This window comes from Pezoporus wallicus, unplaced genomic scaffold (assembly GCF_028554395.1).
Source record: "Pezoporus wallicus isolate ANWC-B61680 ecotype Strahan unplaced genomic scaffold, APGP_CSIRO_Pwel_v1 contig_2456, whole genome shotgun sequence".
NCBI lineage: Eukaryota > Metazoa > Chordata > Aves > Psittaciformes > Psittacidae > Pezoporus > Pezoporus wallicus.
Genome location: NW_026637053.1, coordinates 644,151 through 666,967, shown reverse-complemented (window position 1 = coordinate 666,967; position 22,817 = coordinate 644,151).

Sequence of the window (22,817 nt, the reverse complement as noted above, 5' to 3'; positions counted from 1 at the left end):
TCCACACTACTGTCTCGTGTTGGAAAAGAAGCCCAGGATACTTGTGTTTGAACCACAGTCAAAGACAGGGTAGAACATTTTCATCAATGTGCTTGAAGTCTAATATGCTTTAAAGAAAAAGCTCATATTATGGTGTCGGATATGAAATCCTTGCAAAGAAAACAAACAAAAACCAGATTGAAATTTAAATCACTCTTCACCAGCTCCTGAATAGACTCTTAAAATCTGCTGGTGAACACCAAAGGGAGAACTTGATTTATTACTCTCCCTAAATATGGTCACTGAGGTTGCTGTTTTACAAAAGGCACAGCTGAAGCATAGCAAACTGCAAGGAAATAGTGACTCTTACATGGCTCTGATTATGTGTGTTTGTGTGCGCACGTATGCTGCTTCTGCTCTCCATCAGCTGGTCTAAGAGTGTTCTGTGTGCCCCTTCAGCTGCCTTATGAAACACAACAAAACCCTGTTTTAGCTGAAAGGAGGATTAGAGTGTGTCTTTCCGAGTATGTCTTTCCACTGGCAAGTCTGCCAGGAGCAGCAGCAGAGAGGTAGGGATGCAAAGTCAGGAATGCCAGGTCTAGTTTTTCCCAAAAGACCATCAGGGAAATATGAAACAAACAAAAAGCAACAAAAAAACTTGTGCTATGTCTATGTCTGTCTATTACCTTCTCCCAGGAGAGACAGAACTTTTCACAAGACAGGGGCTTGAGAGGAGGCTGAAATAACTTGACTTACTCCACAGTAAATAGTGAGGGATCACAACTGTGGGTCTTTCATTTGCAGCACACAGCTATGAAATGGTTGAGTCCCAGATTCCTTGCTTGGCTAAGCTGCCTTAAAAGTTTTTTCTTTATATAGGTAAATAGTCTCTTTGACCAGTGACATAAATAAAGTACAGATGTTAGGGGCTGGACACTATATTCACAAAACCAAGACTGCAAGGCTGGAATCCTACTATTGAAAAGATGAGATAATTTCCATGGTAACAGTGAATAAATTGTTCTGTGAAAAAGAAAGAGAGAAAAGAGTATGACTCAAACCAGAACTGCTCAATCTATCTTCCAAATAAAAAAAAAAAACAAACAGCAAAACATTTTAAGAGGGAAAATGTAGAAATATAACATATGCAAAGTGTCCTAATATTCTCCTTCCATAAACCATACTAATTTCCTGTGGCTGCCGTAGCCATTTCTTTTTTTTTTTTGTTTGGGAACAATAGGAAATTTGGACTTCCTGGGCTCATGTTTGTGTGGAAATTATGTTCCCCTAACTTTTCTTGTCTGTAATCAGTACATCATTAGTGCGTTCGACAGGACACTATTCCGTACAACTACCTCAGGACAGCAGTATCACTAGACAGGTGATAAACATGCCATTTATTTATCTATCTGTGACTGAAGGCATATTCACTTCAACTTGAGCTGGTATTTTTATACCCTTTGATTGCAGTGATATTTGAAACTTGCATTCCAGTCACTGTATTTCCCTTCTCTAAGTGGGTCTCATTATAGAGACATTTTTGTTACAATAGCTGTGCACATGGGTATTTATGTTAGTCTTTCTTTGTGGTCATAAATGTGACCTTTTAAGTTAGCTAGGTGTCACAGAATCACAGAATCAGATAGGTTGGAAAAGACCTTTAAGATCACCACGCCCAACCATTACCTCAGGACTGCCAAGACCACTGCTAAACCAAACCACTGAAGGCCTCGCCTACGCGGTTTTTGAGCACTTTCAGGGACAGTGATTCCACCACTTCCCTGGGAAGCCTGATCCAATACTAGATTACCCACTATGTGAAGAAATTTTTCCTAATATCCAACCTACCCCCTGCCCAAGCACAGCTTGAGGCTGTTACCTCTTGTCCCATCACCTGTTACTTGGGAGCAGAGACTGGCCCCCAACTCACTACAACCTCCTTTCAGGTATCTGTAGAGAGTGATGAGCAGGTAGAAGATCTGCTTAGCCTGGTGGCAAGACTTAAGGAGGAGGTTGAGACACTGAGGACTATCAGGGAGTGTGAAAGGGAGATCGACTGGTGGAGTAACTCCCTGGCGTGCCAGTCGGAACGGTTCCAGGGAGATACCCCCCAAAAGGGGAAGGAACCCTGCCTTCTCACACAGAGGGGGATGGCCCAAGACAGCCCCTGCCCTGTAGCTGTTGCGCAGAGGTAGGGGACCAAAAAGACGACGAGGGTTGGAAGCGAGTTCCAGTTCGGCGTCGTGGGAAACCCTCCCCCCTTCCTGCCCTCCTTCCCCAGGTGTCCCTCCGTAATAGGTTTGAGGCCCTGGATCTTGAAGGAGAGGTAGGTGAGAATGTGGGGCAAGGCCAGCCCACAAGGCCACATAGGAAAAGGGGGTCGACTTTGCACCTCAAGACTGCCTCTGTTAAGAAAGAAAGAAAGGTCATTGTAGTAGGGGATTCCCTTCTGAGAGGAACAGAGGGCCCGATATGCAGAGTTGACCCTCATCATAGGGAAGTGTGTAGTCTGCCTGGAGCCCGGATCAGGGATATCACCAGGGCGCTCCCCAACCTGGTGCACCCAACAGACTACTACCCGCTGCTGGTCTTTCAGACAGGTGAGGGGGAAGCTGCTTCCCACAGTCTGAGGGGGATGAAGAAAGACTACAGGGCCTTGGGGCAGATGGTGAAAGAGTCTGGGGCTCAAGTAATCTTCTCATCACTCCTTCCATCTTCCACTGATGATGTGGGAAGGAATGGGAAGATTCAGTTCATAAACAATTGGCTTTGAGACTGGTGCTACAGGCAGGGCTTTGGATTCTTTGATAACAGCTGGTTTTATAGGGCACCAGTCTGGACAATGACAAGTGAGAAAGGTTTGTCTCACAGAGGCAAAAGGATGCTGGGGCACGAATTAGTAGGGCTCATTTGGAGAGCTTTAAACTAGATTCGAAGGGGGATGGGGTTGTAGCTGGGCTTGCCCCAGTGGGGCAGCACTCCAGAACTGATGAAGACTGGGAGGCCTCCTATAATCCTAGGGTGAAATCGGTGTGCTCAGCTCGCTCCCTGGAATGTCTGTACACCAATGCGTGCAGCATGGGAAATAAGCAGGAGGAGTTGGAAACCTGTGTTAAGTCGGGAGACTATGATCTGGTGGCAATTACAGAGACGTGGTGGGACAGCTCACATGACTGGAATATAGTCATGGAGGGCTATGTCCTTTTCAGCAAAGACAGGCCAGCCAGGCGGGGTGGTGGGGTTGCTCTTTATGTACGGGAGCAACTACAATGCACCGAGTTCTGTCCAGGGACAGGTGACGAGGGAGTTGAGAGTCTGTGGGTGAGAATTAAGGGGCAGGCTGGCAGGGGGGATACTGTTGTGGGTGTCTGTTACAGGCCACCAGATCAGGGTGAGGAAGTTGACGAAGCCTTCTACAGGCAGCTGAGAGCGGCCTCACAGTCACAGGCCGTGGTTGTCGTGGGGGATTTTAACTTCCCTGATGTTTGCCGGAAGGACCACTCAGCAACCCAGCCACAGTCCAGGAGGTTCCTCCAGTGTATGGATGATCACTTCCTCCTGCAAATGGTGGATGAGCCAACCAGGAGAGGAGCGCTGCTGGATCTCATCCTCACTAACAAGGAGGGTCTGGTCAAAGCAGTAAGGGTTGAGGGCTGCCTTGGTTGCAGCGACCACGAGATGGTGGAGTTCAGGATCTTGTGTGGCAGGACTAGTAGAATACCAAGTAGAATTGCAACCCTGGACTTTAGCAGGGCAAACTTTGGCCTTTTCAAGCAGTTGCTAGGGGAAATCCCATGGGCAAGGCTGTTTGAAGGTAAAGGGGCCCAAGATAGTTGGTTGGCATTCAAGGATTGCTTTTTCCGAGCTCAAGATCGGAGCATCCCGACACGTAGGAAGTCAAGGAAGAGGGCCAGGAGACCTGTGTGGCTAAATAGGGAATTGCTGGGTATGCTCAAGTGGAAGAGGAGAGTTTACAGGTCATGGAAGGAGGGGCTGGCCACTTGGGAGGAATATAAGGCTGCTGCTAGAGGATGTAGGAAGACAGCTAGGAGGACTAAGGCATCCTTAGAATTAAACCTGGCGAGAAGGGTCAAGGACAGCAAAAAGAGCTTTTTCAAATACATGGCAGACAAAACTAACACCAGAGGCAATGTAGGCCCACTGATGAACGGGATGGGTGCCCTGGTGACAGAAGATACAGAGATGGCAGAGTTACTGAATGCCTTCTTTGTCTCTGTCTACTCTGCTGCAGGCAGTCCTGAAGAGCCCTGTACCCCTGAGACCTTAGATGAAGTCAGGTCAACGGAGAGGTTTGCCTTAGTCGATGAGGAATGGGTTAGAGACCAGTTGAGCAATCTGGACATCCATAAATCCATGGGTCCAGATGGGATGCACCCACGGGTGCTGAGGGAACTGGCGGAAGTCATTGCTAGACCACTCTCCATCATCTTTACCAAGTCTTGGGAAACGGGAGAGGTGCCTGAGGACTGCAGGAAAGCAAATGTCACTCCAGTCTTCAAAAAGGGCAAGAAGGAGGACCTGGGTAACTATAGACCGGTCAGCCTCACCTCCATCCCTGGGAAAGTGATGGAACACCTTATCCTTGGTGCCATCTTAAGGCATATCAAGGATAAGAGGGTTATGAGGGGCAGTCATCATGGCTTCACCAGGGGGAAATCATGCTTGACCAATCTCTTAGCCTTTTATGAGGAAATAACACAGTGGATGGATGATGGCAGAGCGGTGGATGTGGTCTACCTTGACTTCAGCAAAGCATTTGACACAATCTCCCACAGCATCCTCACAGCTAAATTGAGGAAGTGTGGTCTGGATGATCAGGTAGTGAGGTGAACTGTGAACTGGCTGAAGGAGAGAAGCCAGAGAGTTGTAGTCTATGGGGCTGAGTCTAGTTGGAGGCCTGTAACTAGTGGAGTGCCTCAAGGGTCAGTACTGGGACCGGTATTATTTAATATATTTATCAACGATTTAGATGAGGGAATTGAGTGTACTATCAGCAAGTTTGCTGATGACACTAAGCTGGGAGGAGTGGCTGACACGCCAGAAGGCTGTGCTGCCATCCAGCGAGACCTGGACAGGCTGGAGAGTTGGGCAGGGAATAACTGGATGAAATATAACAAGGAAAAGTGTAGAGTCCTGCATCTGGGCAGGGACAACCCCAGGTTCCAGTATAGGTTGGGGAACGACCTGTTAGAGAGCAGTGTAGGGGAGAGGGACCTGGGGGTCCTAGTGGACGACAGGATGACCATGAGCCAACACTGTGCCCTTGTGGCTAAGAAGGCCAATGGCATCCTGGGGTGTATTAGAAGGGGGTGGTTAGTAGGTCGAGAGAGGTCCTCCTTCCCCTCTACTCTGCCCTGGTGAGACCCCATCTGGAATATTGTGTCCAGTTCTGGGCCCCTCAGTTCAAGAAGGACAGGCACCTGCTGGAGAGAGTTCAGCGAAGGGCAACAAAGATGATTAAGGGAGTGGAGCATCTCCCTTATGAGGAAAGACTGAGGGAGCTGGGTCTCTATAGTTTGGAGAAGAGGAGACTGAGGGGTGACCTTATAAGTATCTATAAATATATATAGGGGGAGTGTCACAAGGATGGAGCCAGGCTCTACTCAGTGGCAAACAATGATAGGACAAGGGGTAATGGGTACAAACTGGAACACAAGAGGTTCCACTTAAACTTGAGAAGAAACTTCTTCTCAGTGAGGGTGACGGAAGACTGGAACAGGCTGCCCAGGGAGGTTGTGGAGTCTCCTTCCCTGGAGACATTCAAAACCCGCCTGGACACATTCCTGTGTAACATTATCTAGGTGCTCTTGCTCCGGCAGGGGGATTGGACTAGATGATCTTTTGAGGTCCCTTCCAATCTCTAGCATACTGTGATACTGTGATAAGATCCCCCCTGAGCCTTCTCTTCTCCAGACTGAACAACCCCAGTTCCCTCAACCGTTCCTCGTAAGACTTGTGCTCCAGGCCCTTCACCAGATTTGTTGCCTTTCTCATGGACCCACTCTTTCTTGTAGTGAGAGGACCAGAATTAAACACAGTATGTGAGGTTCGGCCTCACAACTGCCATGCTACTATTACCCAAAGGATTATGAAATGTTTTTTCTAAGTGAAACTTTTCACTTAGCAGCAGTTTTATTCATGGGACAACTCAGAATAAAAAGGTCTGGAAATCTACTTAACATCTTCCTATAATTTCTGGTAACCATCATTTGTTCCACCTTGAGAAGTTATGTTGCAAGGCCAAATACTCTGGGTTAAAAATCATTAACTTTTTAAATCTGCAAAGCAGTAATATGGAGGTTTTCATCATGCCCTGGACTGGGGAAAAAAAAAAAGAAGGGGAGGTGCTTGTTGTGAACCTGGGATGGAAGAAGAAAATGAAGAAATTGAAAGTTCACCTACCCCTGTGGTACCTGTAGCTTGGAGAGCTACAGGGACCTGTTAGTAATAAGGTACATGTACTCTAGAACTGCCTATGTAACAGTGTGCAGTGTGATAGTCCCTTATATCAGGACTTTCATCCGTTCAAAATAATGTTTCACTTGGCTTCCACAATGATTTGTGAAAGTAGAAGTAACAGACAATACACAGAATGATGTTTAAGAGTTCAGGGATATTGTACCCAGGTCAAAATAAGCTGAGGCATCAGTGAACTGAATGATCCTGAGAGCAGCTTGATTACTGAACATGCATATTTACTCCAGGATTGAGTGTGGCCAAAGCTAGCATTCTATCTCTCAAGTTGCTCTGTTTTACAAAGTAAATCTATCCAAAACATGGATTTTTTTTTTCTTTTTCCTTTTCTCCTTTTTTTTTTTTTTTTGGGATTGCGCATGACCTAGCAACTTTTGCAAGAGTTACAATTCAGGCAACATCTAAATGCTCTTATATAATGCACTGCAGGACCATGAACAGTTGTAAAAAAAAAAAAAAGAAGGAAGATACATCAGGACTGTAAAAGTGGAAAGTAATGTCAGATCAGGAGCTAAGGAAAATTAAGTTATCCTGTATAATGATAGGTACCAGCTGGAGACTTCTTGACTCTCTGGCTACATCAATCATCTTTCCTCTTCCTCTTCTATTATACAATACTTGAGAAGGTGGCCTTTTCATTTGTATTTTTTTTTTTAGGGAATATCCTAATTTGGGGCCCTAAGTGAGGTATACTTCATATTTCATTGGCTTTAAAAATACAGCCCTCACAAACCAAATACAAACCAAACAACTTGTGACACTGGCACTGAACCACTACTGTGGCCAACTCAGCTGACACCCTACAGTGGTCACTTCAGCTGCCACTGAAGTAATTTTCAGCTAGAACTGTTCAGCACTGCCCCAACCAAATGGGGTGGGAGAGAAGTGTTTATGTGGTCTTTTTAAAGATGAACTTTCACTTGGACCAATACAACACAGAGATTTTTGTGACCTGTTCTTGCTGTTTTATTGTCTCTCAAACATAATGGCTTTGGAAGAACAGGAACTGTCATGTGTTTTCAGTATGAATTAAAGGTTAAAAAGAAAAGTAAAAATAAGAAAATAAGTTTAAACTTTCTAAATACCTTTTAGATGCTGATTATGTTTGAATATGGAGGGGATAGAGAGAGAGATGCAAGACAGTTGCATGTATTTCTTCTTCAAGTTCACAGTTTTACCCTAAAGCCTGTGTTCTCACATATATCTAAATAACATCTTCATCGTTTCCTTTCCTCAGACATGTCTGGCCTGGCCTGGGTTTCCAAATGAGTTCATGTGACAACAGCAATGCCACAGTACCACATGGTGCCTCACAGCCTGCCAGCCTGGATGGATGAATCTCTTTGTCTATGGTGTGAGCAATTCATCTGGGTTTAGTATCAGTTAATGCATGAATGTGTTTGGCTTAGGTGAAAGCCATAATTTCTGAATTGTTTGCACTAATTCTCCAGTCTGCATACTTTTCCTTGTTGTGCTCTGTCTGAGCTCATCTTAGCACTGTAATGATCATGTTATCGTATCATGTAATTTGATGCTGCTTTGTTGAAGTTTTGTGTATTCAGTAGGATAATGTAACTTACTTACATGACTGGCAGTCAGTTTGCTTTTGTGGGGATGCTGTTGCTCTGTCTTTGTGCTAAGTGTCAACCTGGCCTTAACAACCATTTATTTTTAATCAGCATTACATTATTTAACAGGGGAAGTTTAGGTTGGATACAAGAAGTTAATTCTTTCCTGTTAGGGTGGTGAGGCACTGGAATAGGTTGCCCAGAGAGGTTGTGAATGCTCCATCCCTGGCAGTGTTCAAGACCAGGTTGGACGAGGCCTTGGGTGATATGATTTAGCGTAAGGTGTCCCTGCCCACAGCAGGGGGGTTGGAACTTGATGATCTTAAGGTCCTTTCCAGCCCTAACTATTCTATGATTCTATGATTCTATTTGAAGTTCTTCCTGTGAGTCACAGCTTGCTTCGTCACTATGCACTTTGCACTTGGCTTTTCTTGTCTGCACACTTTGTCATTATGATTTCCCTGGCCATAGTTATTGTAAATGATTCAATATATTGAGCAGTAACTATTAGAATGTTTTTTCTCCCCAAACCCTCCTTTACTTTCAATTTTCTGTTTTGTATTTGTGCATTTTGCACATGCTTAGTGCTATCTTTTCTTGTAAATTTTTGATCTTTCTTCCTTGGAGAATTTGCTCTTGTCTGTAGCCTTGGAGAGTCTGTGTACATTCTCCATGCTTTCACATACAAACCCTTTGTCCCTTATTCCTAACCCCTTATGGCCTAGTTCATCTCCCAATATCTATCAGCTGAGTAGTGTGGTATAGTAATGTGAGGATATAGTGTTTCCACAGATTTTTGATTACATATGTCAATGCAATTGAGCACTTCTGTTTTCCTGGGTCCTTACTCTGTTGTCCACTGTAGGCAGAAGATGTGACAGTGCAATTACTCTTACTCTGTGTTCTTCTTTTTTCCTTTTCCATTCGTATTTGAAATTATTTGTGATTTCTAATTATACCCATATGCAGGTCCATCTGATCAGGATATGCTAGCATGATCATTATTTATCTTTTCTTTTGTTTTTGTATTTTTCTACATTTTCCCCTGCATTTTATTACATTAATCCCTATTCTTTTTAGTCTCAAATTGTCTTGACAGTTTGAAGTTTCTGAAATCATTTTCAGGATTTTAATTCTGTAAATACAGAAAGTTGTGCAACATTTAGCCCTTGTGCAATCCTTTATATGTGCTTTCTCAGAAATCAGCTGCTGAAAGCACTTAGTGTTCAGAGCAGCTAATTAAAACACAAACCACAAACTCCCTGGCAAACCTTGAGATCCATAAACCTGGCAACAACTCCTAGCAGTCAAGTGCACTTGAACCTTCCTTGCCAGGGTTTACATAACTCTAGCCTTATGAATAAGGGGTGTAAGCTTAGGTACAGCCTCTGTCTAAAAAACTACATTTCCACCATGCCTTTAGAGGCAGAAGGATCCTGACTGTCCAAGCCCCAAGTTCGGGTCTGTCTTCACAGACTGGTATGCAGACTTGCATAGCTCAAAAATTAATGCTGCAGAGCACAGGGCTCCTGTTGTGGAGGAATGAAGTAGCTGAGAGCATAGAGGATGCTTCCACAAGTTACAAGGAGGAGAAAGTGCTTCCTGATATAGAGCATTACCACTTTAAAAGATATTTTACTCTACAAAAAACTGAAATTATAGGGAATAATGTGGTATTCCCTAATGAGAGATTTATCTGAAAATTGTGAAAATATTTTGGTCAAGAAATATATTCTTGTTGGAGTTCAAGTTAAAACAAAAACTCATCCTTCAGCTAACTTTTCAAATCATAAGATTATTCAACATATTGTTTGAACCTGCTGTAGTGTAGTGCAAGGGCTATTCATTACAAAGTTTTTCAGAAGTAGCTGTGATTTCCAAAAGATTAAGCAACTTAGGAGACTGAATCTCATTTTCAAAGGAAACAAGCATAAAGGAGTCCTAGTTGCTTGGTTTACATACAAAGCTGTGATGTGGTTTGTTATCTAAACAATCCGTAGAAATGAAGCTTAAGCTCCTATGTCTTTAGAGACTATTACACTAAATTAATGTGTACGTGTTTTTACCTGAGTTTCTGGGGGTCCTGAAGGAACCCTTTAACTTTTTAGAAGTTTGGCAGCTGGTCAGAGATGCCTGCTGCTGCCCATATGGAAGAATGGATGTGTTCAGTAGCTAATTCATCTCTCCCAAATAAGAAATGTTCCAATGAAGACACAGATCATGTTTTGAAGAGGTGTGTCTCTCCATTAACTGGGGTTGCATCCCAAATAACTACTTTAGACCAAATCCCTTTTGGAGGACTAAAGGTAAGTAGGATGAACTTCACTATCAGTCATTTCCTTCTAATTCCCTGCCACTAAAATCTTACTTAACCTACCAAGGCTGGTGTCTGAATTTATCAACATCTTGCCCTGGAATTGGTCATTTTTTAATGCCTGTTTTGTCTAGATTTAGTTACAGGAGCCTACAAGAAACATGATGTATCACGTCATTTGGGCAGAGCCTGACAGTATGTGACTTGTTTTGCCACAAAGAGGAGGGGAAGGAAAAGCATCTGCAAATCAAAACAATTGCTCAGAAGGGCATGACAACGTGTGGCAATGGTCTCCTGTTTGGATATTGACTTTCACACTACCTGTGAAAGCACAGAAAGCATTTAGAAAATGAGGCAGGCATCGATTAGCTTTCCACAGCTCTGCAGGTTGCCCAGGAAGCTATTCATCATGTTTGGCAAGTGACTTAAGAGGGCTGTAGCAGGAACTTTTAGGGCCAACTTGGGAACGTCAAGCCCGAATACAAATGAAAGGTACCAGCAAGAAACACTGAATTGGACATTTCTGTTTGTTGATCTTAAATACCAAGTCCTGTGGGGGAAACAGATGAGAGGCTGTAACTATTTCCTGCTCCTTCCCAGTCAAGAGCTCAGAGAGTCCTTGGATCTAATTAAGAGCTCTGGGGTGGCTGTAGCAGAAACATGAGTCAAATGTTTCTAGAAGTTTGTGATAGTGTCATCAAACCCTCACATAGCAAAGGTTTCAGTGTGTCAGGTGAACAGATCTTCACCAGGCCAGTCATGCAGCTGCATGTACTTCCCCCTATGGCACTCCTGCTGCCTCTCCTCTGCAGATCTCAGTTTCCCTTGAAGGGACATCTGATAAAAGTACCAGTGGCTTGGGGCAGGTATACAATCCTCTCAAACACCTACGCTGTGTAGGTGGCAGTGTCAGGAAAAGGATGAACAAGGTAACTGAGGAACTGTTTCTGGCATCTCAGCATATCTGCTGCTGCACAAGATGACAACACTTGGAGCAAATATATACAGTCATCTTAATGTAAGACTCCCAGGGAGTCAAAATGCCCCACGTAGGCAGACAGACACACAGACATACAAACAGCTCCCTGCGCACCACAAACCAACAGTGCAATTTTAGATGTCCCTTTCCCTCAAAGGAGCAATCTGCCCCACAGCATTACTCAAAATCTTGCCCCAAGAAGCTCAGTTGTGTCTAGGCTGAACACTTTACATGAGGTTACAAAACATGTCAAACACAGTGTATGTTTCAAGTAATTTTTACTGCCTCAAATAGGCCTCCCTGTCTTGATTTAGATGCTATCAGAATATACAGCTATGTACCAATGATGTGCCCTAGCCCAGAATTTGAATTGTACTGGTGAATAAGTTTATTTGGACCCCTTTTTCACCCAAGAGATTTCCTGTTGTTATTGTTGTTGTAACGAATAAAAAGCTCAACAGTTTATAGTTCAACTTGCAAAGTTCAGATTCAGTACCTGTGATGCCCACGGTGTCTGGGGAGGGGTGGATATCTCATCAGATCTCCCAGTTCCTGTCCAATTCCAGATGTAACCTTTAAAAAAATGCCTTGAGGCGCAATTAGCTGCTGTACAGTTTGGGTTGGTTTTGTTCTAAGCTGCCTGAGACTTCAGATTGTAATAGACCTTCAGACTACATGGATGTAATAAGAACAAATTCCTTGACCTTTTATTCTCCTTGTAAACTGTTTAATGGAGCAGAATTCTTTTGAAGTTCTTTAAAACACCAATGTGATCCTATTTTTGTTCTAAATCTTTTAAATAGCCATCAAACATGATTTAAAATTACTTTACTACAGAGAGTGGCTTTAAAGGAAATCTGTAGTATGGCAGAAAATCTCTTGTAAGCATTAGAAAAGAATACAAAAACACATTACTGATAGGTTTCTTTGGAGAACAAGAAAGAATGAATCTGCACATGAACTATAACCAGTAATTACTAGCCATACACTGCTTCTGTAGGAATGGGTAGGCAAAGGCAAACATCAATAGGGAACCCAGGCAGAGAGTCTCTACTACATATATCCCTGAAACAATATTTTATTACTGCTCAGTGCCATATATACCTTCCCTTAGCTGTTCTATTAACCTCTCTCACCTGGGTACTTCCAGTAATTGAGATTTCTCCATCATGGCTTCACTGCAGTTAATCTTACATGGTCATCACGATAATAAGGATTTATAGAGCTCAAAAGAGGATTTTTCAGAGACCAAAAAATGAACCCTGCTGTAACAAAAGCCACCAAAAAAAGGAACAAAATTTTCTGTGAATTCCAAGTACCAAGCATAGTCTATTTTTTTTAATAGGGGTCACTCACCTTTCCTGACAGTTGCCTTGTAACTTATTGTATCACTGGAACAAGGACTGGAACCTCTACCTTAGGATGAAATTCACCCCCTCAGCAAAGGTGATCCTTTACAGCAATAATCGGATCAGCAGCTATGATAGCTCAAAAAAGAGAATACAAAGATGGCCTTTATGCCCCTTTAGCCTTGATTCACTCTGTGTCTGAAGAAAAAAAATACTCCTGCACTAAAATTAGACTTTTATTGGCCCTCTGTTCAGAGCTGAATTTCCCATCAGGTGATGGGTCTCTAGGAATACTGTCATATGACACCGATGTCCTAGTTTACCTTTTCTAAATAGAATCTTTTTTTTAACTGTATTTTAACTTCACTTGTATTTTAATTATCCCTTTTGATAATCACTACAGAAAGGCAGTATCCCTTTCCCTTAGCCATTTCCCCAATCTCTGGGAAAATGAGGTGATGGTAAATGCTAGCATGAATGGCTTGGACTGAGGTTCAAAAGTTTGAAATTAGTTCTAAAAGTTATTGAAGAATAATATCCATGTTTTTCACTTAGGTAACAGAGCTGATATTTGGGTACCTTCAATTTTATGCTGAATTCTCACAAGAAACTTAAGGAGAACTTCTAGCTATTGAAATGTTTGAAGATAATCACTCTGGCTTCATCAATTTATCAAAACAGCCATGCAAGAGCATTTACTTTGTCTGTAACTCATCCCATCCCCACTACCCACCCCACAAATACCCAGGGTTTCCACAGGAACAAAGCCCTGTCCTACAGTGGTCAATTTCGGTAAGTACTGAGTAGATACATTCCACCATGGCTTTGGACGTATTTAGCAGAAAACACTGTAAATTCTTGCTGAATTTACCATGGTTCCAAAGTTTTTCAATGAAGCAGTCTGATTTTGGGCATCGTCCTGAAGCTTGTGAGCCTGAAGTTCTATAGAAGTTTGTTGTCTACAATGAATATTTGAGGAAAAAACAAACAGCATTATGCTCTGCTACTTTCAAGTTGAGGAACAGATGGCAGGATAGTGAGATTATCCAATTGTAATTCTTCACATTTAATTTGTAGGCTTAATGAATATAGAGCAATGTTGGCTTGGGTAAAATGCAATGAATATACTTTGCGGGAAAGACTGCTTACAGGCAATAAATACAGCTAACAGAACCACAAATCTCAAACCTGTAATATTATACATCTAGACAGCATATCTGGCTGTACAATTCCTCTTTTTATTTATATGGGCTTGCAGCATTTGAGAAGAATGAAGTTACGCTTCATATACTGATCAGTGTATTCTGGACAAGGGACAACTATCAATTTACATTATATAAGTGTTTGCACATAAAGAACTGATAGAAGAAACCTTCCACATTTCCCTTGTCTCAGTAGCCCTTATACACCATTCATTTTGTGACTATAGCAAAATGAGTCTTTTGAGTTGCATGTAGAAGCATCACATGGAGGACAAATGCTGCCATCCGCTGTTTGCTGGCTATGCGACTTGGACACCACTCAGATCAGAGAGAAGCAGGGAGAAGATTCAAATCTTTTGATGTAAGCGTGGCCACTGAGTGACTTCAGAGTGAACTGAGGCCAGGAACTGATTAGATCTTTACCATAATCCCTGTCACACTTTTAAGGTATGTGGTTCTTTCAGATTTACACAGTACCTTTCATTCGTGTGATGATGTGTACACTGTGCATAGGTTTCCCTCAGCACCTTGGGGCTTTATCTACTGAAACCAAAGATGGTGTCAGTGCTACTTGCAGCCTCATCCACTCTCTGTGAGACTGGTTCCCCAGAGCAGTGTCCATAACCATCAGCCTCTGACAGAGCCATCAGCAAGAAATGAGCACAGTGCTATATTTACTGCACTCCATGGACACATCAGGGCTGAATTTGAAGACTTAAAAGATCTCTTTGCCCTGAGCTAATGCTTCTGCCACCAGCTGTGCTCTTGTAGCTATTGTCAGTATATTGTTTCAAAGAGTCTGATGCAGGGTGAGTTTCGTCATGTTTTAATTTCGGTATATAGTGAAACCCTGTTGTCTGGGAAACCTTCTAGGGGTGATAGAAAGAGATGAGCACCTCCAAGAGGTGATTCGTAAGTGTCATAATGCCAAATTGCTTCCTTGCTTGCAATCACCTCTCCCTATGGCTGTGGAAGAGTCCAGACAGTTAGCTGGATGGGCAGTTTTTCAGCTGACTACAGCACAGTCAGAAGTAGACAGAAACAGCACCTCTGGGAGTTCCTTCACTGCTTCACTCGCTATCAAGAACCCAGGCATGAAACTGACCGAGCACATTATGTGTGTACACCAAAGTACGGTGTGTACTCACGGCTGCCTGCATGATTAGTGCTTCATTCTTTGCTTTCATCCTTGGAGATCTAGGGAGCAGAGCTCAGGAGGTGACAGAGCTCCTCCTTCCACAGGCAGTTAGTGGGTGACCATCTGCATCACTTGCTGGCCTTCCATCAGTGGTGACTAGAGTTTCATTTGTAGTAGAGGGAGCTCAGGCACCCAGTGCACATGCAGACACCAAAATTCAACATGAGCTAGATCTCATCCCACACATGTGCAACAGCAGTGCAAATAGGAAGTAAAATAGGATCAGAAGCTGAAGAGTCCTTTGATTATTATGCTAATTGTCTAACCTTGAACTTTGCTAAAAAAATTAGTGTTAGTATATTCAGGATAAAAACCGCCAGGGAATCAGGTTTTAGTGGTGCTGATGATAACATTTCAGACAGAAAATGGAGTTAACAAAAAGGGTCACTCTGCCCTTTCCTTAGCATCAGGTCAGTCTTGCAGGATAATTTCTACAGCTGTTCTAGAGAAAAAATGTACTTTCCAAACCATCTGTGCCATATTCTGCAAACTCAGGGTGTTTTGTCTACTTTTCTTCTTTCTCATTCTTGCTGTACTTATTTTCATGAGTTCAGGTGAAAGGCCAGCAAGAGAAAACACAGCTTAGCTGATAGTGGTAGTAACTTTAAAGATCTGAAAAAAAAAATCACCTGCAGTGAAGAAGAATCTCTATGGCTGTAAGTAAGGTTCCTTTTGTATTCATGTTGTTTGTAAAAAAGAAGGAAACGTTTTGTACAAACATCTATCACCCAGTTTGTCCCAATCACTTGTTTCATATCTGGTGGTTAACATGTACCGATGGGCACCAGTTTTCAAGATCAGGATAATTCTATACCATGACTGACTTATTTCCATTACATTGTTTTACTATAAACAACATATCACATCATATTGCTTGCCCTGGAATGACACAGTATGACTAAATTACAAATTTCCTTCCAAGAAACTTAAAGTAATATGTATCATTTCCAGCTGTGGAGTCATACAGCAATTTTTGCAGTAGGGAAACAACAGCAAACTAGTATGGACTAATGAGAGCAACCACATGCAGTCAACACTGCCAGGCAAAGCTTACCTGTTCTCTTGTGTTTGACTGATTTGGAACCATTCACTGACATATCTATTTTTTGACAGTGTAGGTTTCTTCCATGCAGTTTGGGTCTGAGGCAAGTTATATGCGAGTGTTGTTTTTTTACCGCTGTAAGCATCTTTGCAAACACTGAAAGAGACAGGATGTTACAGACTGTAGGAAAATGGGTTTACGAGGGAGAGTGTCTGCAAGTAGCAATTATCTCCACTAAGCTGTTTGAAGTAGAAAGGACTAGGGGAAGTGGGTCCTTGCAGACTGAAGCTAATGCTTTTGTGTTTGCAGTCCTTGCATTTCCTTGGCCTCACTGGAGTTTGTGTTGCACGTGGGAGACAAAAATCTGACTACACATGGCTCAGATAAATCTGCTCTCAGGTACCTCTTGCCACCAGTGTTAGCAGTGGAAAGCAATTAAAGTAATTTGCTTGCAAGGGGATGAAGCTTTCCATATATTGATTGGGTCAGAGGCAGTAAGTCTTGGTGGAGGAAATGGTGCATCTGGGATGGTCCTGTGAGACATGGCTGAATATGGGTCACAGCAGGTTACTTTATACAGAGTAAAAACAAGCCAGTGCTGCCATCCTGCATGGGCTGCCTGGAAAAGCCACCAGCCTTCAGGAGGTTTCATTTCATTCTCTACAGTATCAGGGTTTCAATCTTCAGACAAAAGCTAGTGCTTTCAGGAAAGAGCCTCAGGAAGTGCTAGGAGCTCCTTTAATATTACACAATCCTTTTTATCCAAGGGAAAAAAAAAAGTTAACTTTTGCAGTACATGCAGCTCAGTTCCTAGAATGTTGTTACCTTGTAAAGTGTTTCATGAGCAGTGCAGCCGGTAACTGAAGGGATTAGTGCCTTTGCTGTCAAACTTGAAATGGGGATGCAGTATCAGGTGGCATTTGGCCATGCATGGTTGGCTTTTCCTGGAGTCTTTTCTAAACTCAATCCTTCAGCAACCAGTGCTCCTTCTCCTTGGTCATTTACCTTGCAACTATTTGAGTTCACCAATACTGAGGTTTGGTGACCTTTGGGGATGTCAAATGGACACCCATATATCAGGCTGTGGGTCTGCCCCATTTGCTGAGGAGGAGTGACACAGGTTTTATGGGTATGTCCTTGTGTGCTTGGAGCCTGTCAGTGCTTCCAAGCACTCCTGACAAGAGCCAGTCTGGAACCATGGGTGAGTATTTATGGGATGGTTTAGAAAAGAAATTAAGACTATTTAAGATATCCACATGCTGCTCTGGCTACTGAGCAGATCTCAGGACTGAATCATGGTTATAACCCTGCATGGTTATAACTTCTAATTGAAAGTGTAGGGAAAGTGTTACCAGTAAATGAAGTCCTTCGTGGCTTTCATTTTATTTCTCTGTAGAGCTAATTTGTTTTCACCACAGTATTCGAATACCTAACATATTGTAACTGATGAGTAACTGTGGTTTAATATTATTAATGAAGAATCATATTGCTAGGAATGTATTTCCAAGACAGAATGTAAAAGTTATATTGTTCAGATTTTCTACCTATGTGAAATGCATGTTTATTTTGCTAGCAAAGTGAATGCTTTATGCTAGAGATAGAAACATTTGTTAGTTATTTCCATTATTTTTCTTTTTCTCCAGTAGAACTGCCAGTGGTACAAATGCTTCAGCATAGTATAGATGTTTTTGCAATGCGTTTTACAGATACTGGAGAAAAATATCTTGCCTACTATTTCATAAAGGCTATTATGATGAAAAACACATAGGTAGAATACAGACCTTGGATTTCATGACCTTTTATGCTTTATTCTGAGCTATTTAAAGTCACGAAAGACATTTACGGTATTAATTAAACATAGCCTGACAGAAAGCTTGGATTAATTAAGTAAATATCTGTCATGGTGAAAAGAGGATCCCGAGCTGAACAGAGAGAATAAGGATATTTTTATTTTGGTATCAGGTGAAACTATGTTGTCCTGGGTTCAGCAGTAGCAGTCATGTTTCTCCTTCGTGGTAGCTGGTGCAGTGCTGTGTTTTGACTTCCAGCCTGGGAACAGTGTTGGTGAAGCCGATGTTTTTGGTTGTTGCTAAGTGATGTTTACCCTGACCAAGGACTTTGTGAGGCTCATGCTCTGCCAGGGAGGAGGGGAAGCTGTGAGGAAGCAGAGACGGGGCGCCTGACCCAGGCTAGCCAAGGAGGTATTCCATACCACAGCATGTCATGCCCGGGGTGGGGGGTAACTGAGAGTTACCCGGAAAGACACGGGCTTCTGGGTAGGACTCATTTCTTGGCGGGTGGTATTGTATTCTCTTCCCTTGCTATTTTCTCTTATCATTGTTGTCGTTGGTAGTAGCGGTGGTGATTTGTGTTGTACATTGGTTGCTGGACTGTTCTTGTCTCAACCCGTAGGAGTTGCACTTGTTCGATCCTCCTCCCCATCCCTCACGGGAGCGGGGAAGAGGAGAGCCCCAGGTGGGGGGCCTCAATTGCTCTCAGGCCGGCACCACTCCCTGGGAGTGAGTGACCAAGCTGTCTGGCTAGGGTTTAAACCATGACATATATCAAAAAAGAAGAGTAGTTATAATCATTATAGCTTTTGAAAGTCAGTGTCATTGGAAAGAGGATGAATAAACAGAATTTTTCTTGTGAGGAACTTATTTGCTGATAAAAGAGCTTTTGTGGTGTGATCTCAAGACTGTTGAGCTATAAAAACAATACTTTGTACTCAAAGATTTTGCCTTTACCTTGTGTAAATTTTGTATTTGTAAATCAGTGCACCCACACGCTGCTGATCAAGATCTTCTACAAGAGCTTGGGAAGCCACCCAGCAATATGAGCCATGCTCTAGGATTATATACCCTGCCTGGAGTCTAGCCTTCAGGGCACTGGATGCTGACAATAAAGGGACATATCCCAGGTAGATCTGTGAATAAGTGATACAAGGTAAACAACAGGTGTATGCAAAAAATTTGGGCATTCAGCTAAAGGAAGCAGACTGTGAAAAGAACTTCTTCAGCTGACTCCTTCTGATTGATACTTTCACAGTAAATGTTTTCTTGTAATTTGAAATCAACAGGAAGATTTTCAGGCCACTTTCCTCCCTGCTCTGTGTTTATGTCTAGTGTTTTTTCTGGGAAAGGCTCTAGTTTCTGTGATTCTCATCTTTGGGTGACCAAACTGGATGACATGTGCAAGCAGTGTGCTCAGTAAGAAATAGGTATGTCCAGCCATGCAATCTTTCTTAGTAGATTTAAGTGGAGAAAGAAGACCATTGCTAACTTAAGCACTGACCTCTACTTCCTAAAGCTTGGTGAGGTACCTGTCTGCCTTTGCCTAAGCTGAAAAATTAATAGTTACCAGTATTTTTAGTAGTCCCATTTTAAAAGTTTGCTTTACCCAGTTACTGGGATGGAAAATACAGTGAATATTGGAAGGGAGCCCTTCTCATTCCTGTCCCTTGTCCTTTGCAGTGGTACCTATGCAGCAGCAGAGCTGGCAATCTCGGCATTCAGGGCTCAGGCAAAGGGGAAGATGCTGGTTCCCATGGAGACAAACTGCATCTCAGCTCTCAGAATGAACTGAAGCCAGGAAGAATGGGGATAGAGGCACAGCATCCTGAATTCTTTGTCATCCCACTGCCAGGTGTTGTCCTCTTTGTGGACCTCTAAGGCAAAGTAAAATAGGGTGTTGGGCTGTTGATCCCTGAGATTGTGATGGGTTACCTGAGTGCACATTCCCTGAAGATATGGTCACTTAGATTTGTTTATACTGTCTTCCTTTTCTTACATAGCACAAATCTCACTGAAAAAATACCCATGTTTACATACTAAATCTGGGGACAAACTTCATAACAATTCATGTGTTAGTTCCCTGTGTCATTGCTGGATTTCAGTGAGGGCACCCTTTGAACGTAAATAAAGGACTCTTTAAGATTCCCCATTTTCTTTGTCTTAATTATTCATCTTTAATTCATGAAATTCTATTAAAATGGATGAATTGCTGGAATTATTGTTTTAAATTCAGTAGCCTATGTGTCTCTCACATTTCCTCTCTTCATCTTAATTAGTATACAGCAAATTGTGGCATATAAAATTGTAACATCTGAAATATGTACACTGTCTTTTAAAAGTAACTTTTTAATAACTGTAAATGTAGGAATAGAAAATTTTACTACAAAGAGTGTTTATTTTAAATGTTTTTATTTTTAATGGCTTGTCAGTTGACTCACTGTGGCATGAGGACTTCATTTTATAGTAGGGGAAATCGAAACATTGCAGGTGTCAGACTGTATTTGTGGCCTACAGAAAAGTTACCGTCCTATGCAAGTTTGACAGTTAGGGAGCTGAACTAAGTTAACTTTAGTTAGGCATGTAAAGCTGGAATAGATGAAGCAGTTTAGCTTATTGGACTGGAACAAAATCAGATACTTTTTGCAAGATATTATCTGTCTAAAAAGTCTTCAGTGAAGGAGATTCTGCACCTTCAGTAGCTAGCTTTTGCCAGCACTTACCATTAAGAGTTATCTATATGCTGTTTAACTTCTAGGCAGCAAACCTGCTCATGATTAAATTCCACTTTAACAGCACCACCAGAATTTGTGGTGCCTCTCAAAAAAGCAGAAGTAATTATAAAAGGTAATGGATTCTTGTATACATTTGATATATACAATGTGAGAAGCCAGAAGAGACTTCCACAAAAAAATGGCAAAGTTAATATAAAAAGTAAAAAACCTTTTAAAACCTCTAAAGGAGAAAGCCTTTCAGAGTCAGTGAGGCCAATGGAAGCATAGGATCAGTGAGGCCAGTAGGAAGTGTAAAATGGAGCAGAAAAATTTTGTATGGAAAATAGCTGTCATGCTTTGAGGCAACTTGCAGAGCTAAACTAGTGAAAATGGGACCTGTAATCTCGCAGGAGTTCAGCCTCCTTAACTTAAGCGTACAAATACAATCACTGCTTTGGAAATTCTGAATCTCTGTCCTTACAGGTCACAATAACCTTATTTTTTTGTTGCAAATGGCCACTAGCTCTCAAGATGCTTATTTCAAAATGTAACATCACAAGAATATATATGCATGTAGGAGATACTAAAGGTCTAAAACTTGGCAGAAACATGACTGGATTGCTCCAGTGGGAATGATAGTGCTGACTTTAAGTTTGTTTTCAGAGTTTTCAACCTCCTAGATGTAAACAAGAAGGGACATGTGCACACACAAGCACACACATTTCTCCTTATAGTTCCTTCTACATAATTTCCAAAGAGTACTAATGGAAACTTCATTTGAGTAAAGCTAAGAAAAAAAGAGGTTGTCTTGAAATTTTTTTGCACATCCTAGATTATCTACTCAGTATAGAACAGTACATCTACTTTTAAATTAGTTTTTTCTGATCATGTAGTAAGTAATATCAGCAGTCAAAAAAAGCATTGTGGCTGTTTAAATAAGATTCATTTGAAGGTCAATAAAAATAAAAATAGTAATAACACTGCTTGAAAAAGGGTTGCAGCTAATTACACTTATGCGAACAAGACTGTAGAATAAGTACCTGCTACATTAGCACTCTCACATCTATCATATAGGGTCCTTTTGCAGCTGAGCAAGAGTACTTCAGACTAAATTGGCTGGCATTTATTGACAAGGATCCTGCTTTAATACCAGCTCCCTCCCTACAGTTACATCTAACCCTTGCTTATCTGTTTTCCCTCCAACCATTATATTTCTTTCTATAGGTTTACAATATATGATAAAAGCTCTTTTGGCTGGTATTATTTAGCATCATTACCTGACCTTAACTTTGATGAGCTAGAATAAACAGGCACAACCTTCAGATACAGGCAGGAGGCAGAAATTTGTTTAAAAAATCAGCAGGACTGGGTTTTTGCTCTCAGAAAGGATGCTGGCAGTTCACAAGTCACTGTCAGAAGTAAAATGAGTCATGTGGAGGGATTACCATCCCTGCACTTGTTCCCAAACGCTGCTGTGACACCAAAACCTAAAGACTGCAGGTCTCAGACCCAGTCTGAGCCACCCCAGGTCAGCCATTCCTGTCCCAAACTGTTCCTGTCCAGGTCTGGGAATTCATGGGTGTAAGAACAACTCTTAATAGCAGTCAGAGATGGACTGTAGGGAGAACACAGAGGCCAAAACATAAGGACATGCCAGGTATGGATCTAGGATGAGGAGATGGCAATCCCATCTATGGATGGCAGTATATCTTGTACACTGAGAAATGAGCTTTATTCAGCATAACTCCTTCAATCTCCACATCAAGAAGTGTCACAAAATACTACAATACTAATAAAACACACACAAATATTACATACATTCTCAAATTATGGAATCAGGTTTAAAGGAATGAAATTTAAGCATGCACAATCCCCCAATCATGTGTCTTTGTTTTTCTCTTAGCTTCTGATTTCAAAGTTATAGGTTTTACTTCCTGCAGATTTTTTCTCTAGTCACAGAAGATAGAAACTTGTTTATGCAACTCATAAATGCAAGCTGAGACTCTTACATAATTACAGGTCTCCAAACAATATGCATACAGGAGCTGGCAAGGCTACGCTGGATAATCAGTTTTAAGACACAGCAGCCTTTGAAACAAGCAGAGAATCTCATTACCCAGCTGTATAAATCCATGGCTCAGCCGCATCATGAACTGCTGTGTGCAGTTTTCACCCTCCAATCTCAAA